The sequence below is a fragment of the Podarcis pityusensis genome, assembly GCF_964106645.2.
Source record: "Podarcis pityusensis genome assembly, chromosome: 3".
NCBI classification, from domain to species: Eukaryota; Metazoa; Chordata; class Lepidosauria; order Squamata; family Lacertidae; genus Podarcis; species Podarcis pityusensis.
This window is the reverse complement of record NC_138026.1, coordinates 47,745,836-47,765,835: the sequence shown is the minus strand read 5'-3', so window position 1 is coordinate 47,765,835 and position 20,000 is coordinate 47,745,836. Positions and strand designations below refer to the sequence as shown.

At 40.4% G+C, this 20,000-nt stretch overlaps 1 protein-coding gene across 4 annotated transcripts in view; it reads right to left on the bottom strand.

The window, feature by feature from the left end:
• Positions 1–20,000, bottom strand: part of GRIK2 (glutamate ionotropic receptor kainate type subunit 2) — a 441,474-nt gene that overhangs the window by 211,808 nt on the left and 209,666 nt on the right. The gene's annotated exons all lie outside the window — the stretch shown is intronic.

The following is a 20,000-nucleotide window of genomic DNA, read 5'->3' as shown; positions in this document are numbered from 1 at the left end:
ATAGTTTTGGAAACTGTTATGGGGTTTGGAAGTTTAAGCAGTACTTCCTGTATGGTTAGGCTAAGTTTTCATGAGATGTTCAAGTTGAGCATGAACACACAGTATCATATGGATAATACCGCATGTTTTTAACATTCAATGCCACCATGAAAATGCTGAGACTGTCTCAATGTGGCTTATGGTTACATGAGTAATTAAGACAACAAACCTTCCTTTGATACCAGAATGCAAGTGGTGATGGCTTCACCACCCGCACTCTTAGATCTTTCCTGTCAGCAAGATGGTTTGGCAGTCCACTCTAAAAAGTTAATGAAACTATTGGATTTTACAGTGCTCTGAGGAAGAATACTGTCACTCGAAAGCCAACAAAGCATTCAGTTAATGGTGTGAAGTAAGATTATAATGCCCTAGAGTCACTCACAAGTGTGCTACATTCTTAGCTTTGCGAACAACAATGGTTAAATTGGAAGGAGGTTTATGTTTTGGTCCAAGTTAGGACAGCACTGCAACATTTCTTGCTTTCTTTATTGCAGGGGTTGGGAACTTGTTGTTCCACTCCAACTCCCATCAGTCCTAGCAAGCATAGCCAATGAACAGGGATACTGGAAGCTGTAGTTCAGCAACACCTAGCTGGGCCACAGGCTCCTCAGCCACCGATATAAGATATAGCAGACATGTTTCTGTGTCTCAGTTGTAACCAAAATCTAATAGAAATGTCAAGTGTGATACTTATGTGTGAATTATCCCTCTCACTCTCTCCACGCTGCAACTACGTTTTCTGTTTTCTTCCTTTGTCGTTGCTCCTATTCTTGACTTTGTGCCTAAAAGGTTTTGGCAGATTTAATTCCATTATAGTTACACACATGAGCATGCAAACAACATAAATGTCAATCTCTTCTGTTTACAAAGGATGTTTTTGAAGCAATTAAACTTTTAAGGAGACTAGGATGAAGGGAGAGAGAGCTGATTGAAATAAAAGCCAAGCATCATAATTCTCCTACATTCAGACACAATATGACTGAAGATGGAAAGAAGGGTTATTATAGTAGTATATTTATGCATTTAAACGTCCAACAGCCCAAGCCAAAGATATACGGCAATGAGTAATTTAAACAAAGTATCCTCTTTGATAGGCATTAAAATAATGGCACTTAATGCTTGTGGATGTTCCCTAGAGAAGCATCAACAGTTGCCAAAGAAAGATAAGCTATTCTGAAACTCCCCTACCTTCCAAATGCCAGTCAAGAAAAATGCAACTCTTCAAGCAGACTGTAAGGGCTGTAGAGCTGCAAGTTTTCCTTCCTTTCCTAGCAAGGGTTTTCCTTCCCCATAATTACTCATCCATATTGCCCCATTTCATTCCATTGAACTGCTTTTCCAAGGTCATATGAATGCACTGTCATGTCACATATGAGCCTTTGTTTTGCTGTTAGGACAAAGAGCTCATAACGTTTCCTGGGGAATTTATTGGCTCAAATACACTTTATTTATATTATTATTATTATTATTATTATTATTATTATTGATTTTCTTGGTTTACAAAAGTGCATGTCTTGTCTCTTTTTTCAAGTTGTACAGTCTTTCTTACAGATCAGTTACGCTTTTCAACAACAAATCTTGTCCCTGCAAAGGCCAGAGGAGCAGCTCAGGTAGGCTTCTTCTTCTTCTTCGGCGATCACTTATAGCCGAGTAAGATTGTCTTCCATAAACACGGTTTTAACTATGAGTCCATAAGTGACTGTGGAGGCCAATTCTGGATCCACACGTACTTCCACAGTGAGGACATTGGTTTCCGGGTGGGAGTTGATCATGGTGTGGATTTGCCAAGCGTGCCTTCCTCTTAGCACACTTCTCCCTTGCGTCCTGAGTTTGAGTGTCTTCAAAGCCCATGACACCTTTGGTAAAGGCTGTTCTACAACTGGAGCGCTCTCAGGCCAGTGTTTCCCAGTTGTCAGTGTTTATACTACATTTTTTTTAGATTTGCCTTGAGACAGTCTTTAAACCTCTTTTGTTGACCACCAGCATTACGTTTTCCATTTTAAAGTTTAGAATAGAGTAGTTGCTTTGGAAGACAATCATCAGGCATCCACACAACATGACCAGCTCAGTTGGCACTGGGAGCTTGGTAGGGGGATATACATAGCCCAGAGGAATTAAACTGTGATTAGTGTTTCTTAACAGGACCATCTGCTAAAAGGGAGTTGAATACCACTGTAATCTCACCACTTCAATGATACAATAATACTTCTGCTATCTTTGGGGTTCTAAGCTAGCACCACAGTTCAGTCCCTAGCTAGCATTTCCAGGCAAACATTAGGAAGAGTATTGGCTCTGCTCCCGTCAGCAGTCACACCTGGCCCCCTCCATAAAAAGGGTCACCCCGATTCAGTCATTATTGTTAATCTCTTTTCAGCATTTTTAGCAAGGTCTATTAGTAAAATGATATGCATGTGTTTGTTTAAAAAACAATAACAGCAATAAATAAGTCTTGGGGTGTGACCATACTGAATTTGATAATGATTTTACTGAAATTGTGAAGGTTAAAATCAGAAGGAAAAGTAGCCTTGGTGTGTTCCTATATAATGCACTGGTACATCTTCCATGTGCACAGTGAATATGTATGTTTTATAATGTGCGTTACGGACAAATAAAATATTGCATTATTAATAGTATATCTTTAACATTTTGCATTAAACAAATCAGTCCATTAATACATTCTAGAGGAGTAGAAAAAACTGCAGCAATAAACAAAACCAGGATAAAGTAATATATGTTGATAGCTGCTATACTATCCTAAGAAGCTTTCCTTTCTGCAAAACAGTCACGACCTGGAGAGAACTGAATTGCTTCAGCCATCTCTCCAACCACAATTTTAGTTACTTTTCGAAGAATTGGATACTTTACTTGTTTTGGTTCACTGGGCTGACTTCTGACCTTGATGATTTTACTGCGTGCGGGAAATTTCACAAGTGCTTAAGAAGCCCTTTCTAGGAAAGATCATAAAACGTCTCTCACAAGCATCTCATACAAAGGAGTCCCCATTGTTACTAGTCTTTAAAAGGGATGACACTGCAATCCTAACTGGAAGCAAATCACTTTTATTTCAGCAGAATTTATTTCTAAGTGGCAGCAGCTTCCGCAGTTACAATAAAGGCAGAAAGGAAAGTTCGAGTGAGTTGCTGTATTTGTGCTTATCATTATTTGTGTATATGTGTGTGCATGCACGCTAAAAACATAGAACATGCAGGGATTTGGTTTACAGAAAGATGAGATGTGCATGTTCAAGATACAGAAACTACTTTTTAGTGCCACAGAGTCTTCTGTAACTAGGAAAAATGTGTATTATGCTAGAACCATGAAAAGCTGAGCTTCTTCTGTGCTAATTTAATGTAACATAAGCAGCAGGAATTAAGCCCCTCTTTAAGCCATTGAGGAAGGCTAATTGCACAGCGGCAGAAGGTTCCAGGTTCAGTCCTTGGCATCTCCAGGTAATTGTGGCCCTGTCTGAAAACCCTGGCCAACCAATGCCAATCAGTGTAGACTGAGCTAGATCGACCAATGATTCAAGTCAGCACAAGACAGCTTCCTTTTGTTTCCATATACTATCATCTCTCCTGTGCAAAGCATCTTCATGACTCATGCTGTCATCTTTGTGTCATCACCTGATTATCTATCCTTTTAAGAAGAAACTATATCCAGCTCCCTGTAGTAAACTTCATTGTTCTGTGATTTGCTTTTCAAAGCAGTTGCTTAATTGCAGGCATTAGAGTAGAACAGAACAGACATTGGGTAGTATTCAACCACATTTTGCTTAGAGTAGAACCACTGAAATTTAAGGTGCATGACTAAGTTGAGTTCATTAATTTCAGTGGGTCTACTCTGAGTGAAACTGAGTTGAATATCACTCAATACTCCAATATCATTCACACATTAAGCTATTCTGAGATGTCTGATATGTGTTGGAACTTAAATACGGCCAAGAATGCAAGTTCCAACAAATTCCTCAATTGCCTTGCTGACAATTATTTTCTAGAAGGTGGAAGAAGCTGGAACAGAGGAATGGACTACCTCAGAAGGTGGTGGACTCACCTTCATTGGAGGTTTGTAAACAGAGGTTGGGTTGTCATCTGTCAAATATTTTTTTTGCTGTGAGTCCTGCATTGGAGACCCTTGGAGTCTCTTCCAACCCAACAATTCTTGATTCTATGATTCAGAATTAGCACAGGCAGTCTCAGAAAGCAGGAAAAACCACCAATGGAATTTCCAGTATGTATGCCTGAATCTGCTTTCAGTTGAGGCACCATTCTGTAATAGCTTCCTGAATAACTGAATATTAAAGTGGATATCAGGACACAAATCTAACTGTATTATTAGATTGCAAGAAATATACTTCAAAGAGCATACACTGTTACAGTCACCTTTTCTGCTGCTATAATTAAATAACCCAAGTATTTATCTTCAAAAAATCACCGAGTTCAACAAAGGTGCGATGTTCACACAAACTGAAGTCATTAACAGTACATCATTTTCCTAAGCAGCCTTCAGACTCATTCTTTAATTTCCCCTGTTAGCAGTAAGTGAGTTCACATAGGCTGCCAACTTCATGTTAAGGAAAATAAAATGATGTGTAATTTGCGAGCTATACTTTTAGATCAATGAATGCCATCCTGAGCCAGGCTCTCAACAAATTGTATTTTTTTAATTTGAACATTATATTACATATTACAAGGATATATTATACTTCAAAGAGTTGGCCATAATTCACAATCCAGTCATCTGCCGGCAAATGGCACCCATTCCCTTTTAATGTGCGTCACAAGTCGGTCTATTTCTGTTCTTTTTCTGCATTTTAGGCTGGACTGGAAGAAGCCATGCAACACTTGGAGCACAGCCAGAACAACACTTGTCCCCCTTTTCTACACACAAAGAAACTAATATGATTAAACAAGTACACTCCTCATTTAATTTTCTAATATATCCTAAAAATATAAGCTAGCTTTTTTTTTTAACAAGACTGGATGATTTAGGCTATTTACACTATGAGAAAGTGCTTGACTTTATTCACAGCCATTACATTAAATATTTTTTGAGATACAGTTCTGTGTTGGAATGAGACCTAGTAGTCATGGCTACTTAATCCCACCGATTGCAGTGTGGTTACTTTTCTCTCTTTTCCAGTATTTTTATTTTTATATCTTTTCTGGAATCCATTGGTACAAAAAAATGGACATATTTTCACTTGCTCATTCTGTTTCCAGATGATTCAAAAAAAGATACTTTGTTACTGTATTCTGCATAGTCCCATCAGAGCTGGATTTAGGTTTGATGAGGCCCTGAGCTACTGAAGGTAATGGGGCCCTTTACATGTCCAGCTGTCAACAACAAATTGTCACTGTTTTTTGTATTGAATATATGCTATATGTGCCATTTGCACATACAAAAATATATATATTATCAGAGTAGTTGTTGAACTGAAATACAATTAAGAAGAAGTATATTAATAGTGAAATGTTTTTGGGGGGCCCAAGAGAGTGGGGCCCTAAGCTATAGCTTGTCTAGCTTATACGTAAATCCGGCACTGAGTCCCATCCACAAATACAACAACTTCTCTTATTTTCCAATTCACCATTTGGTATTATTCAACTGATAGATGTTAATCAAATAGTTGCAACCTGAGTAGGAGTGTATAAGTCTGTTGCAATTTTTAGACTCCAATAATAAATGCAAACTTAATTAGGCTACATGGGTTTAATTTAATTTAATCAGTTGACGTACTTATCTTGTCACCTCCGTTTTCCCTTCCTTCTTTTTTGGTCTAGTGAGTCCCTCTCCTGCATCCATCATTTAATATGAAGCTCTTACATCTTTAGAAATAATAGTAAACTTCTCAGACTTGGACTCACACTGCAGCATTGGCTCTGTCTACAAAATGAAAACAAATTTGGTGAATTCTGAATGACACACCACCCTCAAAATGGACTGGGGGGGCAGCAGAACTGCACTTTCCTGTGCATTTGAGTGTGATAAATGCATTAGAAACTACAAAACACAGAGAAGGGATGGATATAATAGCTTGTGTGTGCCCATGTATATCGTTTAAGCCTGGTGGATTGTACAGGAGAAAATTAATTGGCCAGAAGGCTTAAAATTAGCCATACCTACTAGCCCCATCTCTTCGTTAGGCAATACAGGTGATATGCTGCCATGGGAACTAAACAGCCGTTTAATTTTGAAGGAGGGACATTTGAGGGAATGTTTTGAATTGAGAGAACCATCAGGAAGGGAAACAGAGCTTCCTGTTCCTTTAACTGATAACGTGATCTAGATGTTTTTGTGTGAAGAGAAACTGCAATGTGAGGTAATTTGTGAAAAGGCACAGAGAGCTAAATTTATTCTGTAGAGAAGCAGCAGACTTTGGCCATCCATTGGCGTGTTTAAGCTGTGCACTCATCAATCTATGTACTCTTCAATAAACACAAAGGGTGATACCCAACTCAGTTCTACCTAGAGTAGGCCATTGACTTTATTGAATTCACTCTGTCACTCAGATAATACAAAGAAGCCTTCAGTGACCAATAAAGGAAACTAAATCTGAGTATGCACTGCACTCCTGAACAACTCACTGCTCATAAAAGAAAGATGAACATAACAAAAAGATGGACGTGGGAAGGAGTGGTTTGAAAGCATGACTCACTGACTAATTTTAAATTAGCAAGGCGGTTCCAAGACAAAGTGTTCTTAAGAGTACGCACATCATTTCTTGGGGGCTGTGAACTGTGGTACAGCAATAGATACAGTGTACCTTTTCACTGCCAAAAAACATAACCCAGTACAAATCACGGCCGTTGTCAAGGGGGGCAGTGAGGGGCAGCTGCTCCCCCTAAATCAATAAAAATATATAGCAAACTAAGGTTCTCCCCCCCCTAATAAAAGCCCTGCCCCCCCAACAAAAAATCCTGACTATGTCCATGGTACAAATACTGAACTTCAAGAATTACTGTTTCCAATGATAAAAAAATGCATGCCTTGGTCTCTTGTAGTTAAAGAACAGGAAACAGCCGCTGGAAGGGGGGGGGGACTTAACAATTATCAATGCTCATCACAGTCCTCAAGGAACTGTTCTTGGTAAGAAATCAATATCGCATTTGCCACAATAGCTCATTTAATTATTTCCCCCCTAAATATCCTGTCCGCAAGAGGAAAGTCTTCCTGATTTAAATTAATGTTGAAATCATTGATTCTTATCCCCTTTGTGTGGTGTCAAATGCAGATACAGGTTGGGGGTAGGAAAACTGCATGGAGCAACCGACCTTTAGATTTTGATGTATGATATACCTATGTATATTGCTGTGTTATAGCGTGATGACTTGTACGCTAGCTTTGAAAGCTTTCCACCCACCAGAAACAGGTAATGCATGTCTGCCTGAGGAAAACTAGATGGGCCTACCTGCGAGTGGAAAAGTGTGTTTGCTGAACAATTTTCAACAGAAGAGTGCCTAAGTGAACTGATGTTCACATCTCATATTGACATTTGCTTCACAACTTTTAGAAAGGTCACAAGTGAAATTAATTAAGAAGCAGCTACAGAATCATAATATAACTACAACAATTGGAAGTGACCAATGACCTAAAGGCTAAATGATGGGGGAGAAACCAAGTAATTTTTTTTGGGGGGGGTACTTAAAGCAGAAATCTATTATTGCTCTTTTATTCACTGCGAGATGGAGCAGTGCGGGGTAGGCAGAATGCTGTCGGAGAAAGAAGAAACAGCTGAAACCAGAATGAGGGTATAAGGCTGCAGTTGACCCAGACTGTAGGAATAGAAGAAGCCTCTGGGGGAAGTTGGTAAACATACCCTAGGACAGGCTTCCTCAACTTCGGCCCTCCAAATGTTTTGAGACTACAATTCCCATCATCCCTGACCACTGGTCCTGCTAGCTAGGGATCATGGGAGTTGTAGGCCAAAAACATCTGAAGGGCCGAGGTTGAGGAAGCCTGTCCTAGGAGGCATCAGAGCTAAAAGGTGGCATTGAATTAGTACATTTTCTGGCCTCCATCTAAACCAGGGTTTCCCAAACTTAGGTCTCCAGCTGATTTTGGACTTCAGTTCCCATCATCCCTGACTACTGGTCCTGATAGCTAAGGTTGGTCAGAGTTGTAGTCAAAAAACCAGCTGGAGACTCAAGCTTGGGAAACCTTGCTCTGAATGTTGGAAAAGCTATCTTAGAACATCAAACATGATATAAAACTTATCCATGAGTTATATTTACTAGGTGATAGTGCAAATGCAAAGGCAGCTTCCTAAAAAAATAATAATTTTAAAAAAATATATGCATGGTACCAGACTCTCTATCTGGGTACAGCCATCTTCAGTCCCACTCTCAACATTAACACTAATATAGTGAAACTAGTTAAGCAAAGCCTGCCCAAATACGATGTGCTGCTTTCCCTATAACTAGTCTTCGGGGGGGGGGGGATCAACATGGGAGTAAAATTATGAGAATCTACATTTGCAATGAAGTGGTTGCTGTAACACTATTACAACCATTCTAACATAACTGAGAGCAGCAGACTCTGCATCAAAAGTAAAATATGATCAAATGAATAAAACAGTTGGATGAAACTTTTGCTGCAGTTGAAGGAGCAGGTAGCATACTTTTAGCAGCCTGTCCTTGGGGAACTCAGCAGCGGCAGCAAGACCAAGGCAGGAAATCTTTTTGAGCCACAAAACACAATTGTAAAGTACTCTACCCTATGCTAAAATTCCCACGGGAGCTGTTATGTTACTCAAACAAATCCAGCTCAGTAAAATTGACAGTTCTGCTCTGCTCTTTTTCTTAAAAGATTACATTAGGCAAAAATCTAAAGGGAAAAAAATAATTTTATGAAATCAAATAAGCCAAGGGTACATGCACACACACGTGTGTACACATGAAACTGTGCATTTAAATTGTTTTAACTGTTTTAAATTTGTGTGAGTTTGTTGTTTGTGTTTGTTTGTTTTTATTGAAGGAGGGGAGATTGCATGGAGTGCTTCCATCAGCTTCAGCTGGTGGCCCAGGTGTGCTCTACATGGACAGGGGTAGCCTAACTTCTGTCATCTATGTTCTGGTAACCTCAAGGTTAGATTACTGCAATGTGTTATACATAGGGCTGCCTCTGAAGACAGTTCGGAAACTTCAGCTGGTGCAGAATTCAGCAGCCAGGTTGCTCACCGAGGGAAGATGGTTTGAGCATATTAGATTGATCCTGGCCCAAGAGCTCAGGACCACAGTACCTCAAGGACCGCCTCTTTCCATATGAAGTTACCTGGACCCTGAGATCATCAAGTGAGGCCCTTCTTTGTGTGCCTCTTCTGTGAGAGGTCCTGAGAGCAGCAACATGAGAATGGGCCTTTTCTGCAGTGGCTTCCCATTTGTGTGATGCTCTCCCCAGGGAGGCTCGCCTGGTGCCTTCGCTACGTATCTTTGGGCTCCAGGCAAAAACATTCCTATTCTCCCAGGCCTTTGGACAATTAAACAATCTAAGGCCTTTTAAACTGGGGGGTTGGGTATTGTTTTCGTTTGTTACTATGGTGTGAAAATTTGTATTTTAAATTGTAAACTGCCCTGTGATCCTCAGATGAAGGGTAGTAGAGAAATTAATAATTAAACCTTACCTGTAATACCTCTTAAAATAAGACATTGAACAGGACTGTACGGTATGTTCTGGGTCCCCTATTTCATGGAATCCATTTGGATTAGCTAAGAAAAGGAATCAGAAGCAGATAGATGCTATGAACTGGCTAAATGCAGAGAAGTGGTAGGAGGCAGCAGCTGGGGAACCCACTAGGGAACCCCCATGAGAAGGAGGCTCAGAGCCAGGGTGGTGGGATGATGTTGAGTGGTCAGAGGAAGAAGGAGCAGACTGGGAGAAGGTTGTCAGAAGCTGAATAGGTAACAGAGTTTGGAGAGCAGGAAGAGCAGTCCAGAAGCAGAGGGCGGTCAAGATGCAGAGTGAGGGCCAGGGAGTCCCTCTCTCTCCTGCTGTGACCAGCTCTTCTCCCTCCTGGTCTCCCAGAACATGAAGAGGAATGAAGAGGGCAGAGCAAAGAGAGAGAAGACAAAGAGCCTCAGGTTGCTGGGGAGGGAACCAAAGGAGGAGTCTTAGAGCGCGGCACAAAGGCAGGGACGTTCAGTCCTTGCAACTGCTTCATTGAGGCAAGACCTACTGGGAAGAATTGCTGTGATCACAAAGGCCTGAGCTGTTTTGGTTTCTTTGAATAAAGAGTTAACTTCACAGATGTTTTGTTATTGACCTGCTCCTGACTCCGGTTCCTGACAATAGATGAGTTCTCTCTTATACAAACAGGACCATTTCTAGTATTAGAAATTATAATACTGAAAGCCCAATAGGCTTAGAAGCCTGTTCTGGCACAGAGCGGCATATAAATGAATAAATCATTAGCAAATAATAATACATGCTCGGCTAGATAATGTAAGCCTCAGCAGGCTTGAATATCCCAAAGAAGCATTTTAAATGGTCACATTACTTTGGAAGGATTTTGCAGACCTAGAGTACAAATCCTAAAGTTCTCTAATTAAATGCATAATCATGGATGCAGATCTGTGTTACCAATGCTAAATGGCTTCCACTTTAATGAGCCAATTGAAATGAAATGGTTGCCTGCAATTAGACATCTGCATTGGAAGGAACGCAAGCCAGCAACAGAGTCTGGCTTCCAGAATTATAGTTGCATTCCTGAGCAGGACAATGAGAAGAATGGATAACTATAATTATACCATATACATTTTTTCAGCATTCAATATTGCAGGAAGAGAATGAAAAACAACAGCTCTAATCACTTGCTTTCTAATAAGAGGCCTGTCAAAAGAGCTGCAGATTCAGTGCATTCCTGTTCCATTAGCAACAACATGAACTATGGTCATTCATAACCCACCTGAAGGCTGGCCTTTTTTAAAATCACAAAACGTGTCCATTGCACACACTGGAATTGAAGAAAGTTTTAGACGGACAGAAAGTCAAAACAGGAAAAGGCACATCCAAATATTTGGATAGATGATGCCAGCATTATTCCTCCACACACACCCCATGGAAATTTGTAAATGTGCTGTGTTTTCTACTTCAAGACATGAAAGTGAATGCTGAACCAAAACCATAGTACCTGGCATTGCTGTTTAGGTATGTATATGTCATTATCAGTGAACTAAACCTACAGTTGGGACTATAAAAACAGCAAAACAACACTGGATTCATATGAGCTGCTATAAACTCCTTAGTGCAATATTTGCAACTTATCTGCACCCTACTGAAAATCTGCATTTTCTGTTAACTTCCACACAAAACTTAGAGATCCCGTGGTACCATTCACCTGACATTAAGGTGATGTATCCTTGACAGCAAAGAAAGTGAGTAGGCACATTTTAACAAGCTATTTATTGAAGCACTCCAGAAGTTTGTTATGCTTCCAGAATTTTGAGTATAATGAAACAGTTTACAGGCAATTATTATTTCACATATGAGAAGCGATTTTTTCCTTTGAGAAAATGAAGGGAAAAGATTTGTTGGCAGGAGAGATGAATTTACTATTGTTTTTTTCTAATTGCCATTAAAAACTTATTCAAAACACACTGAGTGAAATCCAGTGCTGTCTGTCTGCCAGTGGAACATCCACTTGTGTGAAGAGATTTTCCCTTCCTTTTGCTAGCATCCCACCTCCACTGCACAGACCCCCAAAATCTGCTATGGAAAGTTGGGAGATTCTATTCCTCTGACACTGGGTGCCACCTGATGGGCACAACGTCTGAAGTACATCAATAAAATAATGTATTTTTAGCATATTTTGATATTCTCTTCACTTTCTTTGGTGGTGCTGAAACTGGCATGGTTCACCTTTTTCCTAATTAAAGCTTGCACAAATTTGATGGGATTTAAATCTGGAGCAAAGCAACAAATGTCCATGTCCAATAGGTAAAGGTAAAGGGACCCCTGACCATTAGGTCCAGTCGTGGCCAACTCTGGGGTTGTGGCGCTCATCTCGCTTTATTGGCCAAGGGAGCCGGCATACAGCTTCCGGAGGTCATGTGGCCAGCAGGACTAGGCCGCTTCTGGCAAACCAGAGCAGCGCACGGAAACGCCGTTTACCTTCCGGCTGGAGCAGTACCTATTTATCTACTTGCACTTTGATGTGCTTTTGAACTGCTAGGTTGGCAGGAGCAGGGACCGAGCAACGGGAGCTCACTCGGTTGCGGGGATTCGAACCGCCGACCTTCTGACCGGCAAGTCCTAGGCTCTGTGGTTTAACCCACAGTGCCACCCATGTCCCCCCATGTCCAATACTCCAAAGTAAAAACTTTCATTTTGGGCAGTTCTTCTTGTACTTATGACCAGAGGACCACAATCAATCTTCCAGTGCTTTGTTTGCTAAACCAAATGCCGCCACAGGGAAGAGTTTTTAAGTTTGATGATGAAAGTGATGCAGAAGCTGGGAACATTTAAACCCCTTTTCCACACACAATTTCCCTGATCTAAATCAACCCACACAAGCTGTGGTTTCCTCTATGGAGGATGCCTGCCAGTTTGGGGGAAGGTCAGTAAAATAGCAGAAGAAAAAAGGGTTGAATACTCTCATACTAATGCTGCACCCCGATCAAATAAGCAACCTCTGCAGCTGAATTAATTTGTTATTGTTTTTAAAAATGAGCTCAGTCATGGAGGCAAAACTAAACATAAGAGTCATCCTATATGAAGTTCTCCCTCATATAGCCAGTGTGGTGTAGTGGTTAAGAGCAGTAGACTCATAATCTGGTGAACTGGGTTCGCATCTCCGCTCCTCCACATGGAGGCAAAACTAAATATAAGAGTCACCCTATATGACTCTGCTGGGTGACCTTGAGCTAGTCACACTTCTCTGAAGTCTCTCAGCCCCACTCACCTCACAGAGTGTTTGTTGTAGAGGAAGAAGGGAAAGGAGAATGTTAGCTGCTTTGAGACTCCTTCGGGTAGTGATAAAGTAGGATATCAAATCCAAACTCTTCTTCTCTTTCCTCTGATTCCAGTGTGTCATTGAGCTACATCTTTTAATGTAAAGGGATGCAAGACAAAGCCTCCTCAGGAGATAATAGTATATCTGAAAGTCACATAGTACGAGTAATTCCCTAAAATATGCTTCCCCAGCTACAGTTCACCATGCCTCATCATATCTGATTTCATGCCAGAGCTCAACATATGCAGACTAAAGTACCTCTGGCCTGGGGCAAATTATATTTTCTTTTGAGAAACTACAGAGGCTCCCTATAAGCTTTGAGGGTTTTTTTGTTCTTCAATCAAGCAGTGTTTAAGTTTTATGAAATAAAATAAAATAATGAAAAACATCAAGCATAGGCAGAAAGAGTTTCCAACCAGGTAAGAAGGTAACCAGAAATATTTCAAACCTCGGCACTTCAGTTTCAAAAAACTAATCCCTGTTTAAAAGGCTATCCCACAGCTTTCAATGGCAATTGCTCCTAAGGAATTATGCTTAAAATGGTGGCCTTGATCCTGATAAAGTCAACAATATTCACAAATGCTCTGGATCACACTCAGTAACAATTATCAGTATTTATGCTTTTTTAAAAAATAAGATAAAATCTAGCATACTTCATTCTCCACTGCCTGCCTAAATAAATGCCCTGTTTATTATCAAAGCACTACTCCAACCAATTCATGAAGACATTATGCAATTTAATCGTCTTCAAGAATTAAATAAAATGTGCATCAGGCTCTATTAGCTACTCCCTTTTTTCCCACTGGCTTCCATTAACTGCTGTGAACACAACATCATATTGCTTCAAAGACACAGACAGTTGCTTTCACACAGTTGTTCTCAGCTCCCTATTAAAAGTGAGGCACAGTGAAGCAGAACTGCATTTAATGAGGACTGGATGTCTTCTTTAGACCCTGTTTTTGTAAGGGCTCATCCCCATATACAGGGCTCATTGCTTGATTCTATCCAGTAACCAGTGAGAGCGTTGGCGTTATCGTGACTGTTCAGAGCAGAGACGTTAACGATGCAAAAGAGTAATGTCCAGAAGGAGCAGCTTGTGATATATATTTCATGTAACATTACCTATCTAAATGACATCTATAACCAGCTTTGTTAGTTTCAAACGATTAAAACTCAGGGGAAAACTAAACATAAGGGTCACTCTGCATCAAGTTACCTCTCTTTCCTATGAAATCTAGTGCAACTTAGCTATGTGGTGCAATGTCACCCCATGGTGGTTTTCTCCATCTTGAAAGCAGGAAGTGACTGGAATAGAGCAGCAGTGGGAGAAACTCAGTGTTTGGTAATTTCATTAGACATTATGTGGAGTGGATGATAACTAGGTGGTCACTGTCTTCTACACCCGTGTCTGCAGCATGGTCGCCTTCTGTCCTTAAAAGTGTTGTGGGAAACCCATTTTAAAATGGGTTAAAAGCAAAGACAGTTCCTTGATTGAGAGGCTACTCAAAATATATGATTTGTCCCCGCACCCAAAGAAAGACATGAGGCAATATGTGGGATAAATAGGCTTACATTGTATTAATAAAACTTAACTCCAGTAAGATAATCTCTCCTTACAGTGTGGGTGCCACTCTACAGATGTGGTGACTGAATCACTAGGTGACTAAATCCTGTCATTGTCCTTGCTGAGTGATCCCACCCTGAGATCAGCCATTGTCTTATCCATATTCCTCACAGGCCACCTTTAAAGGAATTGAGAGAGCTAGAGGCAGTGTCACTAGCCTCAAGCAATCCTGCCTTCAGGTCAATGAAGTGGTCTATGCCCAAGGGAGAATCCTGTCCTGGTTGCCTTGCATCAAACAGCTTTGAAGGCTGGGTCAGGGTATTATTCCCTACATCACAGGGGCACCTCAGAGTGTTCACCAACATCCGTCTATTACTTTCTTCCCACCCCACAGCATCTGCCAGTTCTGACCAAATACCAGGGACTCTTTATCTTAGTTTCATCCCTGAAGCAACATATTAAAATAGGCCAAAGAAAGCAGACATGGGGGTGGGGGAGAGAGAGACAACCAACGTTAATCTGGTGAGCAAAAAAATTCCTACAGGAGCCCTGTTGTTCTCTAGGATGGGTGACTATGTCCCACACTGAAGTACAGGGAGGAAATAGCAACTGTTTAACAGTTCTTTGCTCCTCCTACCACAACACCCAGTCAGACCACTTGTGGGATAAACTCCCACCATCCATCTACCCTTCACCCTCAAGAAGTGAGGCAAATTGGTCAATCCTGACTGATGGGAGGAACAGCAATGGTATTTTAAACTGGACATTACAGGTGAAGCATATAAACTTATTATAATCTGTGGCTAGTGCTCATTTTCAGCGTAAGCTCATGCATTATTTCCAAACCAATTATTCCATATATGAGCAGTAGTTTAATGTCAGGTTGTCTATTTCATTCTCTATCAACTAGATCTTCTACTTACTACAGATGAAACTCAGTATCATCAATTATGGATCAAAAAGTCCAAGGATGTCATCCAGTCTGTCCTACTAACAAGGCAGGTGCATGCATTATACAGTAGGTTTTATTATTCAACTATCATGATGTGTTAATACTACTATATATATATATATATATATATATATATATATATATTTGGCGGGTAGACGAGAGGAGACTCAGATGATAATGGGATCATGTTCTATCTTCTAAATACACTCTGGAGTAATAAAGGATGATGGAGGAAAGTTATATATTGATTTATAAAGTGCTATTACAGGCATCCCCAAACTCTGGCCCTCCAGATGTTTTGGACTACAGTTCCCATCATCCCTGACCACTGGTCCTGTTAGCTAGGGATCATGGGAGTTGTAGGCCAAAACATCTGTAGGGCCACAAGTTGGGGGTGCCTGTGCTATTCATTTAAAAATGAAATCAGAAGGGTTAACCACAATCATACATAAAACCATACATTAAAAAATGTAAAATGTCAAAACCGTATATCAGCTAACTATGATGGAATGCATTCTTAACTGCCTGCATAAGCCTGGTAGAACAGAAAAGTTTTCAGCAGACACTTAAAGGTTGAAATAGAAAGCATTTAAGAGTCTTTTAGTCCATTTACACAAGTTGTTATGTTACTGTTAAATTGTTTCAGAAATTATTTTTATAATTCTGTACACCTATCTGTCCCTGACAAGGGCATTTATCCAAATGGCAGTCCAACAACAGGGGACACTTGGGCCTCTTGTGACAAAGATGTATCCAGGGTTACCGGCAAGCTATGCACTTGCTCCTTCAAAGGAAATGCAACCACACACGGAACAAGGAACTTGTCTATTTCCCAGACACAGGAAACACCCACTGAAACTGCTTCCATCTTCATGTACTCTCATAGCTCTCATCCAATCCACCACTGCATTCAGAAAGCCTCCCAGCCTGATTCAATTCCAAAGCCAGGTCTGAACCCAGATTGTAATGGGCTGAGATAATCAATCTCATCGATGAATGCCTGCAGTATCCCAGAGTTCTGTTCTGATATGCTTCAAAAATTGCATGCTAACTTCTTTATTCCATACTGTTCAGGAAATGGTTGCCCATAGCATAAGAAGTTAAGAAGAGTCTGGCTGGATCAGACCAAAGGCCCATCTTCTCCAGAATCCTGTTCTCACAGAAGCCAGCCAAATGCCTATGTGAAGCCTGCAAGCCAGGACTGAGGGGAACAAGTGTGGGAAAGAGCAGATTGGCTTAGAGAAATAAAAACAAGGAATAGGGAATATTGCTTATGTCAGTTATCTTTATGAAACTCAGCAAGGGCTTAACATTTCAACAGATGACAGTGAATTAAGCTCAATCATGTAGCCATTTCCATAATATAAGCCAACACAAATGGCCAGCCTTGTCCATCTGTATTGCCTTATCCACCTGATAACAATTTTTGAGGGGGCATAAGTTGAAGTTGTATCTTTTGAGCAACATCCCATTCTATTTTTAAAATATAACAGCATATGTGAATAGCTTAAAACAAAGTAGGCCTGTTCAGTGCCAGGGTGGGGAACGGGGAATAAAGTATAGCTTAGGAAGAAACATATTGCAACTGTGTGTGTGTGTGTGTGCGCGCGCGCGCACACACAACTTATATATAAATATTACAGCCGCCACTTTAAAACCAAGAGATTTGTTGTTGCCCATAGCTCAAATGAAGCAGAATTTAACATAGCAAGAGCCCTTGCTCTTGTGGATCAGCAACAAAACCAATTATCATGTCTCTGAGAACAAGTGGGCCCTGTTATCTGAATAAATATATCAAGCAATCAGAGCACCCCACATGTTAATATTTTCCCAGATAGGAAAATGAATGTAAGAACCTACTCAGGAAACTGATGCAGACAATCAGATTTGCAGCGTGGAAATAGTTAGATGCCAGCCTGAGGGCCGGTTCACCTTACTTTCAGCCTGCAGCCTCATGTACACTTTCAGGCAAGTAACATTACCATTAAGCAGTCTGAAACAGTTGCCTCAGGTGGCAGAATTCTGGTGGGATCCAGGAGTGGCAGATTCTGCTGCTATGCCTGCCGCAGCTGAGGCCTGCAGCCTTGACACCAGTATAGGCGGTGGCAGTGGCTGTGGTGGCTGCTTCACCAGTCCCCTCCAGTGCTGAGGTGACTCCCCCAATATGGCGCCTGGGCTGAGGGCTGCCCTTTGGGGTTCTGCTCCAGCTGCAGCCATCCTCTGTCCTGTTAATTTTCAATGTTCTAGTCAGGTCAGGTTACATGATTTTTGTGAACTTTATCAGTGGTGGGGGCTACAGAGTGCTTTGTATTGGAGTTGTTTTTAGAAGTTTGGTTTTGTACTTTTTCCAGATAAAGCAAAATTTCTCCCACACCATCCCCTCCATCTCACTAAATGGGGTGGGGGGCATTTTTTGGTCTGCCTAAGGTGCTAAAATGTATTGGGCCAACCCTGATAAGTAAGCTTCACTGAAGACAGAGACTTACTTCTGAGTATTGAATTGGATTGTGCTGCACATAAGTGATCACACGTAAGGCAACTCTGCTCCTTCAAGGAAGGAACAACCTTCCTTCCTCAAGAGCTCTTGCTTAGCGCTGAGTCCAAACCAGTTTGAACACTACAAAAGAAATTGTACGTTTATTCTATATGCCAGTTAATTGTAGGAAAATTTCATGTGCAGCAGTACATTATTACAGATTGGGCCAAATTTATCTTGTCCCCAACTATGCAAAAAGATTTGCAGCAGTGGGGTAAAAAAGGCACACAAGCAAATGTAGATAAACAGCTTTACCACAAGGTAACAGCTATTACTGGAAGAGATTTAAGGTGATTACCATGTGGTCCTTTGTGCTGTTAGCCATTCTGTGTTCCAGAATAGATTATTTTTAACGAATATATAAACAAGTATAACATACGTCATTATTTCAGACAACAGTGGGTGGGATTAGTGAGATCTAGTGTTATAACAAAGGGTAACAACAGTTTTTGTTTCCTCTTCATGTTTTTCAAACCTATTCAGGGTATTATTTATCTAAATCAAAACATGTCTTTGCTCACTTCTTTCTAAGGTGAAGAGTCATAAAACAGATGTAAAATAAGATATGCTATGAACAAACAAAAAGGATATGAAATGTAAATGTGTGGATCAAAAGATACTCACAGTTCTAAAGGGATACATGTTCTTTAGGCCTGAACATCCTTTCCACCTCCTGAAGTTAATACATTTTGGAGCCAAAATTGTTCAGTGTTTATAACCATTAAAATACTTTGAGGCAGGAAAAATAGAATTATATATTTCTAAAACTGAAATTTTGTTTTGTGGTTTGAAATTGTAATCATCAGGATATAAAAGAATTACACCATATATATATATGCACACACACACACACACACACACATATATATATATATATATACACACACACACATACATACACACATACACATACATACCCAGTTGATAGATATAGTACACACACACACACACACACACACACACACACTTTCTTTAACCATTCTCCAAACTCTGCAACCCTCCATAGGGAACAGCAACCAAAACTGTGGCTTTTTGAAAAACAAAGGTAATCAAGCAGCTACTCTAGAGTAAATGATGCAAGGACTAGAACATTAGCAACAAATTCTAAAGCAACATTATGTGCAAATCAGATGGAATTAAGCACCACAGGGACATTAAAAAGGGTGCTTTTAATGCTTTTGGGAGCCTGTGCTAGGTCATCCCTGCAAATATGTTTTTAGCTGGTATATTTGCTGTGACAGAAACCATTTCTGACAAGATAATGACAGCAGTCTCTGTCACTCTTGACTGCCAAAAAAAGACTACAAGCTTCCTGACCTGCTCTGCTTCCTTGCTAGCCCTTGTCTTCCAGATTTAATGGGAAAGAAATCTAAATGGAAACAGAAACCACATTAATTAGTCTGAATTTTAATCCAAAAGCATGATTGAAGCAATCTCTAATTCCATTGGCAGGGTTTAATAATGTGAGAGACATCTTATCCCTACAACCTGTTTTCAATGTCAAGAGCAAGGCTTGGAGCCTGTAGGAGAGCAATACTTCTGCATGGATTTCTCCGGCTGAAATGCTATTTCCAGGTTCTGCTTAGCACATCCCCCCCCCCCTCCCAGATAATGCTAATCTGATTTAATATACATATGCCACTTTTCCAGTGAAACAGTTAAGCTCAAACTAGCTTGAAACAGTAACAAAGCATTAGAAAATAGTAACAACTACAAACAGTAACAACATATCAGGAAACCAAGAGACAAACAATTCAATAAACAATTATCTGAATGCCATACAGCATAATAATTAAAAACACATTATCAGAAATGGCTGCTGACAACTAGCCCAGTACAGTTTAGTGACATGAGATGCAAGGGTGGTCAGCTATTCCACCCCCCACTCTCAATATAACACCCAACTCAATGCTGATTTGTTTATCTGAGTAAAAGTTTTTTATAAAAATGGTAAAAATGTATA